A 14,597-nucleotide genomic window follows, 5' to 3' on the forward strand; every position below is an offset into this window, starting at 1 on the left:
GCCCAATCTCTCTCACTCCTTATCATCTACCTCCCAGGCCTCCTCATTTGAGCCCCCATGTCCTCCTCCTCCTCCCATGGCCGCTGATACATCTCCATCGTATCTACTTTTCCAAACTATTTTGCCATTGTTTTGGACTCTAATTTGCATGATTTGAATGGAACTAACCCGGACTGGCGTTGTTTTCAGCACAATTGCCATGGTGTTGTTTTTGTGCAGAAATGAAAGTTCTCGGAACATCCTGAAAATTTACGGATAATATTTTCTGGAAAATATGAAAAATACCTGCGCAAAGATCCACCAGAGGGGATGGGCCAGTGGGCCACAAGCCGTGTTGCCGCGTCCCCCTGGCCGCGGCAACCAAGCTTGTGGGGCCCACGTGGGTCTGCCGCCCCCAACTCCAGCTCTATAAATTCACTTTCGTCCAGAAAAAAATCAGAAGAGAAGATTTCATCGCATTTGCGATACGGAGGTGCCTCCACATCCCGTTCTTCATCTGGAGGGCAGATCTGGAGTCCGTTTTGGGCTCCGGAGAGGGGAAATCGTCGCCATCGTCATCATCAACCTTCTTCCCTCTCCAATTCCATGAAGCTCTTCATCGTTCATGAGTAATCTACTCGTAGGCTCGCTGGGCGGTGATGAGTAGGATGAGATCTATCATGTAATCGAGTTAGTTTTGACGGGGATTGATCCCTAGTATCCACTATGTTCTGAGATTGATGTTGCTACTACTATGCCATGCTTAATGCTTGTCACTAGGGCCTGAGTGCCATCATTTCAAATCTTGAATTATTATGTTGTCCCCAATATATGTGTGTTTTAGATCCGATCTTGCAAGTTGTAGTTACCTACTATGTGTTATGACCCGACAACCCCGGAGTGACAATAACCGGAACCACTCCCGGTGATGACCATGGTTTGAGGAGTTCATGTGTTCACAAAGTGCTAATGCGTTGTTCCGGTTCTTTATTAAAAGGAGAACCTTAATATCTCGTAGTATCCTTTTGGACCCCGCTGCCACGGGAGGGATGGACAATAGATGTCATGCAAGTTCTTTTCCCTAAGCACGTATGACTACACACGGAATCCATGCCTACATCACATTGACGAACGGGAGCTAGCCACATATATCTCCGTGTTATAACTGTAGCATGATGAATGTCATCCAAACGAATCACCGACCCATTGCCTACGAGTTTGTCCCACTGCTGATGTTACTTGTTTTGCTCTGCTCCTACTTGCTACTGTTGCTACTTGCTACTGTTGTCACTACTGCTGTTTCTTGCCACTGCTGATACTCGTTCCACTGCTACTACCTGCTACATTACCTTTTTTTCTCGCGCCATTGATGGGAAAAAATATTTTCCGTCCACGGTCAACTTCTGGCGCCATTCATACGACCGTTAGGAATAGTCTGCCGTCAACAGATCGTTTCTGACACTGTTGTTATCATACTACTTTGCAGCTGATATTTTGCTTGCAGATACTAATCTTTCAGGTGTGGTTGAATCTGACACATTCAACTGCTAATACTTGAGAATATCCTTTCACTTCCTGTCAGGCGAACCAACAAATTTGGGTTGAATACTCTACCCTCGAAAACTGCTGCGAACCGACGTGCTGGTGGGCCATTACAAGACAATTGCTAATTGTTGACCAACTGGGAGCAGTTCTAGCTCTATTGTCGCGAAGGCATCAAGTCAGGAACACGTCAACAACATTCTTCTAGTGTCGTTGCCGGGGACTGCTAGCAGCAGCTTTTTCTGGCGCCGTTGCCGGGAAGGGATTGCTATATTCTCTGAGTCACTTGGGATTTATATCTGCTGATCACTATGAAGAATCTGAAAGATCCAAAAACCAAATTCCTGCCCTCAACTACAAGGGGAGGTAAGGAACTGACATCTAGCTCTGCACTTGATTCACCTTCAGTTATGAGTAAGTTTGCAACATCACCTCCTGCTAGAAATCTTGATATGTCGCTTGTGCTTTATGATGCTTATGATGCTACTATGCCTGATACTGCTAGAGATGCTACGCCTGATACTGCTTTGCCTGATGATGCTAGAGATGCTATTTTTCCTGATGATGCTATGCTTGATACTGCTAGAGATACTACTTTGCCTGATGTGCCACTAGGGGTGTTCCTTGATGCTCATATTGCTAGAGTTACTGCCAATGCTCGTGATGCTTCTCAAACTACCGATACTATTGAGATAGAACCTACTTTCGCTCCTGCTAGATCTAGCTCTCCTAGCTATGAATTGCCTTATATACCTGAGGGTTACGTTATGGAGGGAGAGATAGCTGAGAATTTTCTTGTGTGTAAGGATGCCTATGACGCTGAGAAATTACTTCTCAAGTGGAAGGAAAAATCTCTGAAAGCTAGGATGAAATACGACCCGAAGTTTGCCACTTCACTTATCTTTATCACCGATAAGGATTATGAATTCCCTGTCGATCCTGAGATAATCTCTCTCGTCGAATTTGATCGTTTCCACGGTTATGAGTCTGAGACGGTCGTAGCCCATCTTACCAAACTACACGATATAGAAACGCTTTTCACTAGTGAGTAGAAGATCCGCCACTACTATATCCTTAAGCTATTTACTTTCTCTCTAAAGGATGACACTAAAGCCTGGTTCACTTCTCTTGCTCCTGGATGTGTGAGTAGTCCCCAGGATATGGTCTATTACTTCTGTGAGAAATATTTCCCTGCCCATAAGAAGCAAGCTGCCTTGGAGGAAATATACAAATTTGCTCAACTCAAAGAAGAGAGTCTCCCACAAGCTTGGGGGAGGCTCATCCAGCTACAGAATGTTTTTCCTGATCATCCTCTTAAGAAGAACGAGATACTTGATATCTTCTATAATGGACTTACTGATGCTTCTAGAGACTACCTAGATAGTTGTGCCGGTTGTGTTTTTAGGGAACCAACTGTAGAACAAGCTGAGATCCTACTGAATAACATCTTGATCAATGATAATGCTTGGATTATTCCCGAACCACCTCCTAAGCCAACTCCGAAGAAAAGAGGTATTCTATTCCTCAGTCCCAAAGATATGCAAGAACCAAGAAATCTATGCAAGAGAAAGGCATTAGATCTGAAGATTTCAAAAATCTACCACCTACCGAAGAGATCCATGGTCTCGATAACCCGATACAGCTAGTGGAAGTAAATTCTCTACGTAGGTTTGATGAGAGTGATATTCCTTTTGATAAACCTGCTAGTCTATGCTTTGATGAATTTGACAACTTTGTTGCGAAACAACAGAGTTTCAGTGATTATGTTAGCAGACATTTGGAACAAAGTACTCGTATGCTTAGTCATTTAAGTGCTTGTGTAGACAGAAATGTCAATGATCTGAAGCTTCTGAGTAAACATGCCTCTATAATTACTACTCAGGTAGAACAAGTACTTAAAGCTCAGAATGACCTGCTCAATGAACTAAATGACAACTCTGTCAGAGTCATTACTAGAGGAGGCAAAATGACTCAGGAACCTTTGTATCTTGAAGGCCATCCTAAGAGAATTGATCAAGATTCTCAAGGAATTAATGCTGATACACCCAGTCATCCTAAGGAGAAGAAGAAGGATGATAGGAACCTGCATGTTAGTTCACCAAATACTATCACACCTAAAGAACCAAATGATATTTCTGCGTCTGATGCAGAAACACAATCTGGTGATGAACATGAACCTGGTGACAATATGGACAGCGATGTTCATAATAATGCTCAACCTAGCAATGATGAGGATGTAGAGATTGAACCTACGGTTAATCCTGATAACCCACAACCTAAGAAATACGATAAGAATGACTTCACTGCTAGGAAGCATGGTAAAGAAAGGGAGCTATGGGTTCAGTGACCTATGCCCTTTCCTCCTAAGCCATCCAAGAAAAAGGATGATGAGGATTTTGAGCGCTTTATTGAAATGATAAGACCCGTCTTTCTGCAGATGCGGTTAGTTGATATGCTCAAAATGTCTCCATATACCAAGTACATGAAAGATATCGTGACCAATAAACGGAAGATACCAGATCTTGAGATCTCCACCATGCTTGCCAATTACACTTTCAAAGGTGGAACTCCTAAGAAACTTGGTTATCCCGGAGTGCCTACTATACCTTGCTCCATTAAAGGAAACTACGTAAGAACTGCCTTATGTGACCTTGGAGCCAGAGTTAGTGTTATGCCTCTCTCTCTTTATCGTAGACTTGAACTAGATAAGTTGACACCTACTGAAATTTCTCTGCAAATGGTCGACAAATCAACTGCTTTCCCTATTGGCATTTGCGAGGATGTGCCTGTTGTGGTTGCTAATACCACTATCTTAACAGACTTTGTTATCTTGGATATTCCCGAGGACGATGCCATGGCTGTCATCCTCGGAAGACCCATTTTAAACACTGCAGGGGCTGTTATAGATTGCAACAAAGGCAATGTCACTTTCCATGTCAACGGTAATGAGCATACCATGCACTTTCCGAAGAAACGATATCAAGTACATCGCATCAATGCTATCAAAAAAACTTCATCGATTCTTATTGGGAGCTTCGAATGCCCTATTCCTCGTGTGAAGATGAAGTATGATTTGCTTGTTGGGGAGATACATATCCCCATTGAGGTGATTTAGTGGCTATTCGAAAATTCTCCGTTCTCTTTTGCGATTCGAGAAAGTTTTTTCATGAGGATTTGATCAACCCCATTGACGGATTTCTTTCGATGACCATGAAATGGATGAATCAAAGAGTCACATACCTCTGTTTTAAGCTTTCACTTTCTTTTGCTTAGAAGAAAAATGATAGGTTTAGTTTAGTTTTCCCTATTTTCTATTTTAGCGTCCCGGAGAAAAATACCCCGAAAATAAAAGTTCTCCGATGGTCCTGAAAATCTAGTGTGATTTTTCTGGAATATTTGAAAAATACTCGGACTGAGAGCTGGCCTGGGGGCCACACCAGTGGGCCACAAGCCCTGTCACCGCGGCCAACCCCTGGCCGCAGCAAGCAAGCTTGTGGGGCCTATAGGGGCCCCTCCACTCATTCCGGCCCCAATCCTCTTCCTCTACGTCGAGAAAAAATCGTTTCGCAACTCAAACCCGTGTTCTTGCTCAGTTGGCTGTGATTTTCGATCTCCTTGCTCAAAGCACCATTCTCCGAACTGTTTTGGGGAAATTACTCCTTGGTAAGTGACTCCTCCATTGGTCCAATTAGTTTTTGCTCTAGTGCTTTATCCTTCGCGTATTCTTACTACCTTGGTGACCCTGTTCTTGAGCTTGAAATGTTGATTTTAGCTGGTCCCAAGTAGTTTTAGCGCGTGATACAGTCTCTAGGCACTAGTAGGAATAGTTGCTACAATGTGTGGTTGGTCTTTATTCATTTTTCTCTTGAAGTTCAAAAAATTTCAGTAAAAGAAATTATGTTCAGGAGGAAGTTTCATGGTGGTTCCTCAAGTAAGAAGGGTCCCCGTCTTTCTATTCGGGAGCCCGATCCTTATCAACTAAGGGACGCACCGGTACAACCGTGTGAATGGCCTTCCGATGAGTTCATGATCGAAGCTGGCTGCAAGGATGAGTTTGATACACTTGTCCGCAATGCCGGGTTGGAAGAATTCCTCTCAGATAAATGTGAACAGTATGCTATGCTCACTGCCTCTTTCGTGCGCAGATTTAAATTTTCAGTTGGCCGTGACTCATCCATACTGTTTGATTTGTATGATAAATCCTATGCCATGGATTTGGAGGATTTCAATAGAATTTGCAAAATACCCAATGGGGGTAATATTAAAGATCCTGCTAAATCTTCGGTTAGAGATTTTTTCTCTAGTATATCTGTTGGAGAAACTAGAGACATCACACAAGCTACCATAGGAAGCATTCATTTCCCTGCCTTGCACTACTTTGCCCTCTTCATAGGTAGATGCATTAACGGTAAGGTTGAACATTGTCACCTATGCGCATCCGACCTTAGTATCCTTAAGAGCGCAGTTACGAGTGACAAAAGCTTCAACATGGGAGCTATTATAGCAAGGAGGCTGAATAAGAATGCTATTGAGGGGGATTTCTTTGGCGGCATCTATGCCACTCGCATAGAAAATTTTCTTGGAGCACCCATCTGCTCAGGAGATCCCCCGCTCCATACAGCTTTCCTTGACCGCGTCGCTATGACACGCTACCAGTTCCTTGAGGGGGATAATGAATCCCTCCTATACGGATTGATATTTAACCGGCAGCGTGTCTTCCATATTACCCTTCCTGCTCCTGCTTTCTTTGACTTTCAGGTAAAACGGAGATACTACATAACCATAGGAGAGGCAGAGGAGTATGAGAGGGAGGCGACGGCTCCTCGTCTCCGTGAGGCAGCTATTCAGGCAGTAGCTGCAGCGCTCCCGTATAACCCCAATTATGATTTTGGGTTTCGCCAGGACCATCCTTGGGAGTATACCAAGCTGGGCCAAAGCCTAAGCTTGGGGGAGTACGTGTTCTCACCGACCTTACATTCATGCTTATGCTTTCACTTTGTTCGTCGGTGTTCACACTTTGCCACTGTATTATCGATGCTAGTTTATTTTCGTTTTCTTGTTTTTTTATTTTGTGTCCTTTTGAGAAAACCCAAAAAGATTTACCTTTCTTCTTTTGCTTGTTGGGAGCTTTCCCGTGTAAATAGTTTTCTTTTTCTTTGGGTCAAGGTACAAGATATTGGTTACAATGTTTAGTGGCTCTTGCATGCATACCTGTTTAGCTTTCAAAGAGCCATATTACTTTGTCTTCTCCTTTGTGTTTACCTGCAGATTCAGCTTAGTCCAATGCACGAGCACTCTTATTATTTTTCACATCGTTCGATCATGCAAGTGAAAGGCAATAATGATGATATATGATGAAGTGACTGAGACTGGAAAAGCTGGTATGAACTCTAACTATTTTGTTTCTGTAAATATGACTAGATTGTCGTCCTAGATTCAGCTTTGTTGTGATAGAACCATGTTTGCAATGACAAATTAGATATCATAGTTTCTGATGCCATGCTTATTTAGCTAGGATCTTATAATGGTTTGTCTTGAATGCCAACATAGATTTTGAGATGACTGTGATGTAGTATGATAGGATGGTATTCTCCTTTGAATGATTCAAGTGGCTTGACTTGGTGCATGTTCATGCATGTAGTTGAAACAAAATCAACATAGCCTCTATGATGTTCGTGTTCATTGTGATTTATATCCTGTTCATGCTTGCATTCCATGTTAGTCAAACTCATTGCATCTTGATGACCGTTGTCGCTCTCTAGTTGGTCGCTTCCTAGTCTTTTGCTAGCCTTCACTTGTACTAAGCGGAATACTGCTTGTGCATCCACTTCCATAAACCCAAAAGTTTTTCCATGAGAGTCCACCATACCTACCTATTTGCGGTATTTACCTGCCATTCCAAGTAAATTTGCATGTGCCATTCTATAAACCTTCAAGAAATAATCTGTTTTGCATGCCCGAACCGCTCATGTGGTGATAGGGGGCTATTGGTATCTTCCATGTTAGGCGTGTTATCCTCGACATGTGTTTATTCACTGTCATTCACGAGAAAGGGGCCGGTAATTGGAATTCCCAGTTCCACGCTTAAATCGAAAACATAACTGTAAAACAAGACTCCCCCGGATTGATGTTAGTATGGACGGTACCCGAGGATTCGGCTTGTTGTGGAGTGTGATTGATTGGTGGTGGGGGAGTTAAAACTTTACTTTTCTGTTTGGGAACCGCCTATAGCATGAGTAGCGTGGAAGATATTGAGAACTCTTGGTCATTGCGTTGACAATGAAAGCATGCCACCCAAAATTATTATCTCTGTTTTCAAAGCTTGAGCTCTGGCACCTTTGCAAATCAATGCTTCCCTCTGCGAAGGGCCTGTCTATTTATTTTCCTATTGAGTCATCCTCTTCTTATTTAAGCACCAATTAGAGAGCACATCTGTCATTTTTATGCTTTGCTTTTGATTGATATTGAGTATGACTATGACTGGATCTTCATTGCTATGAATTACAATGTTTAGTCAGCCTTTGATCTTTGAAAGTGCTCTGCATTTATGTTTTGCGGTCTCAGAAAGAACTAGCAAGATACCACCTATTCATATTGCTTCATGCTTGTTTTGATTGCATTGTTGGTATCTGAAACTCATTATTATTTTCTCGCTAGCTGATCATGCCATTGATATTAGTTTACCGTGAGACCTTTGTGTCACTTGCTTATGTGCTTAACTTGTGATCTTGCTGAAATTCTGGTTACGAGTTAGACATAATTGCAACAACAAGATCAAACAGAGTTTGTCAAAGTTTTTCTTTCTCTTTCAGTTTGTCAACTGAGTTGCTTGAGGACAAGCAAGGTTTTAAGCTTGGGGAAGTTGATACGTCTCCATCGTATCTACTTCTCCAAACTCTTTTGCCCTTGTTTTGGACTCTAAATTGCATGATTTGAATGGAACTAACCCGGACTCACGATGTTTTGAGCAGAATTGCCATGGTGTTGTTTTTGTGCAGAAATGAAAGTTCTCGAAACGTCCTGAAAATTTACGGAGAATATTTCTAGAAAATGTGAAAAATACCTACGCAAAGATCCACCGGAGGGGATGGGCCAGTGGGCCACAAGCCGTGTTGCCGCGCCCCCCTGGCCGCGACAACCAAGCTTGTGGGGCCCACGTGGGTCTGCCGCCCCCAACTCCAGCTCTATAAATTCACTTTCGTCCAGAAAAAAATCAGAAGAGAAGATTTCATCGCGTTTGCGATACGGAGGCGCCGCCACATCCTGTTCTTCATGTGGAGGGCAGATCTGGAGTCCGTTTTGGGCTCCGGAGAGGGGAAATCGTCGCCATCGTCATCATCAACCTTCTTCCCTCTCTAATTCCATGAAGCTCTTCATCGTTCGTGAGTAATCTATTCGTAGGCACGCTGGGCGGTGATGAGTAGGATGAGATCTATCATGTAATCGAGTTAGTTTTGAAGGGATTGATCCCTAGTATCCACTATGTTCTGAGATTGATGTTTCTAATACTTTTCCATGCTTAATGCTTGTCACTAGGGCCCGAGTGCCATGATTTCAGATATGAAATTATTATGTTGTCCCTAATATATGTGTGTTTTAGATCCGATCTTATAAGTTGTAGTTACCTACTATGTGTTATGACCCGGCAACCCCGGAGTGACAATAACGAGAACCACTCCCGGTGATGACCATAGTTTGAGGAGTTTATGTGTTCACCAAGTGCTAACGCGTTGTTCCGGTTCTTTATTAAAAGGAGAACCTTAATATCCCATAGTATCCTTTTGGACCCCGCTGCCACGGGAGGGATGGACAATAGATGTCATGCAAGTTCTTTTCCCTAAGCACGTATGACTACACACGGAATGCATGCCTACATCACATTGACGAATGGGAGCTAGCCACATATCTCTCTGTGTTATAACTGTTGCATGATGAATGTCATCCAGACGAATCACCGACCCATTGCCTACGAGTTTGTCCCACTGCTGCTGTTACTTGATTTGCTCTGCTGCTGTTACTTGTTTTGCTCAGCTGCTACTGCTGCTACTTGCTACTATTGCTACTTAGAACTGCTGTCACTACTGCTATTCCTTGCCATTGCTGATACTCTATTATACTGCTACTACCTGCTACATTACCCTTTTTCTCGCGCTGTTGACGGGAAAGAATATTTTCCGTCCACGGTCAACTTCTGGCGCCATTGATACGACTGTTAGGAATAGTCTGCCGTCAACCGATCGTTTCTGACACCGTTGTTATCATACTACTTTGTTGCTGATACTTTGCTTGCAGATACTAATCTTTTAGGTGTGGTTGAATCTGACACATTCAGCTGCTAATACTTGAGAGTATCCTTTCACTTCTTGTCGGGCGAACCAACAAATTTGGGTTGAATACTCTACCCTCGAAAACTGCCGCGAACCCATGCGCTGGTGGGCCATTGCAAGACAATTGCTAATTGTTGAGCAACTGGGAGCAGTTCTGGCTGTGTTGTCGTGAAGGCATCAAGTCGGGAACACGTCAACAACATTCTTCTAGTATCATTGCCGGGGACTGCTAGCAGCATCCGCCATGCCACCGCCCCAGCCTCGGATAAATTCGGACAACCCCTGCTCCGTCCTTTCCTTTTGGCTCCACTGGAGCATCCCAGCACCGCCGCAAGCTCCTGGCCTCTCTTGCTTCTCCCGGTGGCCGGAGCACCGCTCCCACAACCACCTATCATCGGCCTCCACCATGGCCAAGGCACCTCTCTCCCCGGCTCTCCCCACCAAGAACAGGATCCCGGTTGGATGCAGGGCTCCCTCCAGAGCACTTCGGTGGCTGGAGCATTGTCGGGACGATGCCGGCGAGCGCTCAGCCGTGCCCCATGTGTCGTGGAAACGAGCCTGATAGTAGAAGTTAGGGGTATGTAAGGAGAGGGCAGAGTCCTAGGTACTGCGAGATTGTAGACAGGAATGTATGTGTTCAGGCCCCTCGCATGGAGGTAACAACCATACGTCTGAGTGCTCGGGAGAGTCTGTCGTGTGGAATGTGTAAGTTACAAGGGGTGCGAACCCTTGTGCCAGAGGGGAGGGGTGGCTTATTTATAGCATGCTGCCCCTCATGAATACCCGGCAACCAAGGATTCGATCATGTTAATAAAGGTAAACGTTACTGATAACGTATGTAATAAATGCTACTGATGACGACCAGTCGAATGCCTGCCCGTTGGCCTTCCTGGAGTGGCTTCTGATATTCTGCGGTCGACTTATCTCTCATTCTTCCGAGTGAAAGGTAACTGTTGAATGGAGGGAGAAACCTCCAAGTGGATGTTCTGTCGAGTGAATCATGCGCCATGGTGATTTCAGTCGAAATTATCTTTGTAATCTCTAAGTCCTCCAATGCAGTGTCCTTGGGTAGGGTATGTAGGTCAGGCCTAAGACCCTACCCTAGGTACAAATCCCCATCATTAGCCCCCGAATGGATCGGGGTTCGAGTGAAAGAGGAACGATGCAGATTCTGATAAGACACACAGATTCCGAATGCATTTTAGGGTTTCACAGAAGTATGTGTCGGTTGGAGTCTTTGGCATTCGCCCTCATCGATTCTGTCTTGAAATGCGTCCGAGTGAACTTGAGCATGGAATCAGGTTCGAGTGGCTAGCATGGCGTCTTGATGCGACGGGTTGCTTCGTCAGGCCCGGACTTCATGGATTTGAAAAATTGGTAAGCTCGCTATGCGCGATGATGCTGCAACAACCGGGGCAAGTGGGGGGCATGACGCGTGATACGTCTCCAACGTATCTATAATTTTGATTGTTCCATGCTATTATATTATCTGTTTTGGATGTTTATATGCATTAATATACCATTTTATATTATTTTTGGGACTAACCTATTAACCTAGAGGCTAGTGCAAGTTTTTGTTTTTTCTATGTTTTTGAGTATTGGAGATATGGAATATTAAATGGAGTCCAGACAGAATAAAATCTCTGGAATGGTTTTTTTGGACTAGAAGAAACCTGCCACACTTGGAGAAGGGGGCAGGAGACCTGCCAGGAGACGATAAGCCTGCAGGGCTCCCCGTCAAGGGGGGTGTGGCTTGTGGGCCCCCTGCAGGCCTCCTAATCGTCCTATAAATTCCCAAATATCCCCCCCAATACCATAACGACACCAAAAAAAATACTTTTCTGCCGCCGGGAGCCTCTGTTCCCATGAGATCCAATCTGGGAGCCTTTTCCGGTAATCTGCCGGGGGGGAATCCATCATGGAGACCATCTAAATCAACTCCATTGCCTCTTCGATGATGCATGCGTATTCAACCACAGACCTACGGGACCATAGCTAGTAGCTAGATGACTTCTTCTCTCCCTTTGTTCTTCAATACCATGTTCTTCATGATCTTCATGGAGATCTATCCGATGTAATACTCTTTTGCGGTGTGTTTGTCCATATCTGATGAATTGTGGATTTACGTTCAGATTATCTATGAATATTATTTAAATCCTCTCTGAATTATTATATGCGTGATTTCATATCTTAGCAAGTCTCTTCGAGTTATTGGTTTGGTTTGGCCAACTAGATTGGTAACTCTTGCAATGGGAGAAGTGCTTAGTTTTGGGTTCAACTTGCGGTGTCCTCACCCAGTGACATAGTAGGGGTAGCGAGGCAAGTATTGCCTTATTGCCATCAAGGATAAAAAGATGGGGTTTTCATCATATTGCTTGAGTTTATCCCTGTGCATCATGTCATCTTACCTAATGCGTTACTCTGTTCTTCATGAACTTAATACTCTAGATGCACGCATTAGTCGGTCGATGTGTGGACTAATAGTAGTAGATGAAGAATCGTTTCAGTCTACTTGACACGGACTTGATGTCTATATGCATAATCATTGTCTTGGATATCCTCTTAATTATTCGCTTTTCTATCAATTGCTCGATAGTAATTTGTTCACCCACCGTATTATTTGCCTTCATGAGAGAAGCCTCTAGCGAAACCTATGGCCCCCGGGTCTATATTCCATATTGTACTTTCAAATCTATAAATCAAAAATACCAAAAAATATATTGCTGCCATTTATTTACTTTTGTTTTACTTTTAGTTCTAGCAATCTTTAATGTCTATCTCTACCAGATCTCATCCTTGCGAATAACCGTGAAGGGATTGACAACCCCTTTTTAGTGTTGGGTGCAAGTTTTTGATTGTTTGTGTAGGTGCTAAGATTGGGGCCTTGCTTGTTCCTCCTACTTGATTGATACCTTGGTTCTCAACAAACCGAGGGAAATACATATCTACTTTGTTGCATCACCCTTTCCTCTTCGAGGGAAAACCAACGCAAGCTCAAGAAGTAGCAAGAAGGATTTCTGGCGCCGTTGCCGGGTAGGATACATAGCAAGATCAAGCCTACCAAGTACCCATCACAAACTCATCTCTTGCATTTACTTTATTGTCCATTTGCCTCTCGTTTTCCTCTCGCCCACTTCTAAAATGATTTTCAGAAAATACCAAAAAGATTTGCCTTTTTATTCGCCCTTTTTCGTTTGTCTCTCTCCTTCCGGATCTCTTACTTGTTTCTATGACTAGTATTACCACTTCCCCTTTGTCACCAAATTTTGAAGTTTTAAACTTCAAAGGAAAACAAAGGCAAAAATTGAAAGATGCCTCGTATAGGCTAATGTAATCTTATCATATCTCCAACCTAAAAGGAGATGCAGAGGTTTTGCTCCGAAATTTTTACATTGGATTGGCTTTAGATCATAGAGAACTCTTAGATTTTGCCTCAAAAGGGAATTTTATTGAATTAAATACAAACGCTGCTTATGAAGTTTTGAAGGGGATTATGGGAGTTCCTCCACAAAAAGGGGTTTAATTTCTCAAAAGAGGTGTTCAAATTCTGGACAAATTGAGTGACTTACATAAGCACTTAGTCGAGTTACAACAATATCACGAACCCCTTAAATATATTAGTGGAAACCTCAATGTTTGAATACTTTGATTACCCTTTGCAATAAGTGTATGGATATTTTGGAAAATAATATGGTTTTTTCCCCTACAAGCCCAGGGGAGAGTAAAGAGCCCTCCAGATTTGAGAAGGCCCTCACAAAAATTTTCCGTACCAAAGATGACAATACCTAGATCTATTGAATTATGCCTAGGTAGGGGCGTTAAACAATAGCGCTTGTTGGGAGGCAACCCAATTTTATTTTTATGCTTTCGTTTTTGCTTATGTTTTTTTCTTCTGTTTTTTAGTTCTGCACACATTATTACCTCTGTAATAATTTCTTTTTCTTGTTTTAATTATTGTTTGAGCCATGTAAGACCTTTGGGATGGTCTACGGTGTTTGCAAGTTGATTTTGCTGAAAAACATAAACTTCCGCTCTCAGTCCAGGAATTTTGTAAATTTTTTGAAATGTGCTTTTGATCTGAAATTTGTACAGAAGATTTATATACAAATTTCCTTGAGTTTCCTAATTTTTCATAATTTTTTACTAACATAAGTATTCGAAGTTTATAGATTTCTTCAGACTATTCCGTTTTTGACAGATTCAGTTTTCTTTGTGTTGTTTGCTTATTTTGATGAATCTATGGGTTGTATCGGGGGGGGGGGGGTATGAACCATGGAGAAGTTGGAATAGAGTAAATATTACACCAATATAAATAAAGAACGAGTTCAAAGTAGTACCTAAAGTGGTGATTTATTTTTCTTATACTAACGAATCTCATGAGTTTTCTGTTGAGCTTTCTGTTGTGAAGTTTTCAAGTTTTGGGTAAAGATTTTATGGACTATGGAATAAGGAGTGGCAAGAGCCTAAGCTTGGGGATTCCCAAGGCACCCCAAGCCATATTCAAGGATACCAAGGAGACTAAGGTTGGGGATGCCCCAGAAGGCATCCCCTCTTTCATCTTCAATCCACCGGTAAATTTACTTGAGGCTATATTTTTATTCACCACATGATATCTGTTTTGCTTGGAGCGTCTTGTATGATATGAGTCTTTACTTTTTAGTTTGCCACCATCATTTTTTCTGCACACATCTTTTCAGAGAGACACGCTGAATCGTGAATTTATTAGAATACTCTATGTGCTTCACTTAT

Source organism: Hordeum vulgare, chromosome 4H (assembly GCF_904849725.1).
Source record: "Hordeum vulgare subsp. vulgare chromosome 4H, MorexV3_pseudomolecules_assembly, whole genome shotgun sequence".
Classification (NCBI taxonomy): Eukaryota; Viridiplantae; Streptophyta; class Magnoliopsida; order Poales; family Poaceae; genus Hordeum; species Hordeum vulgare.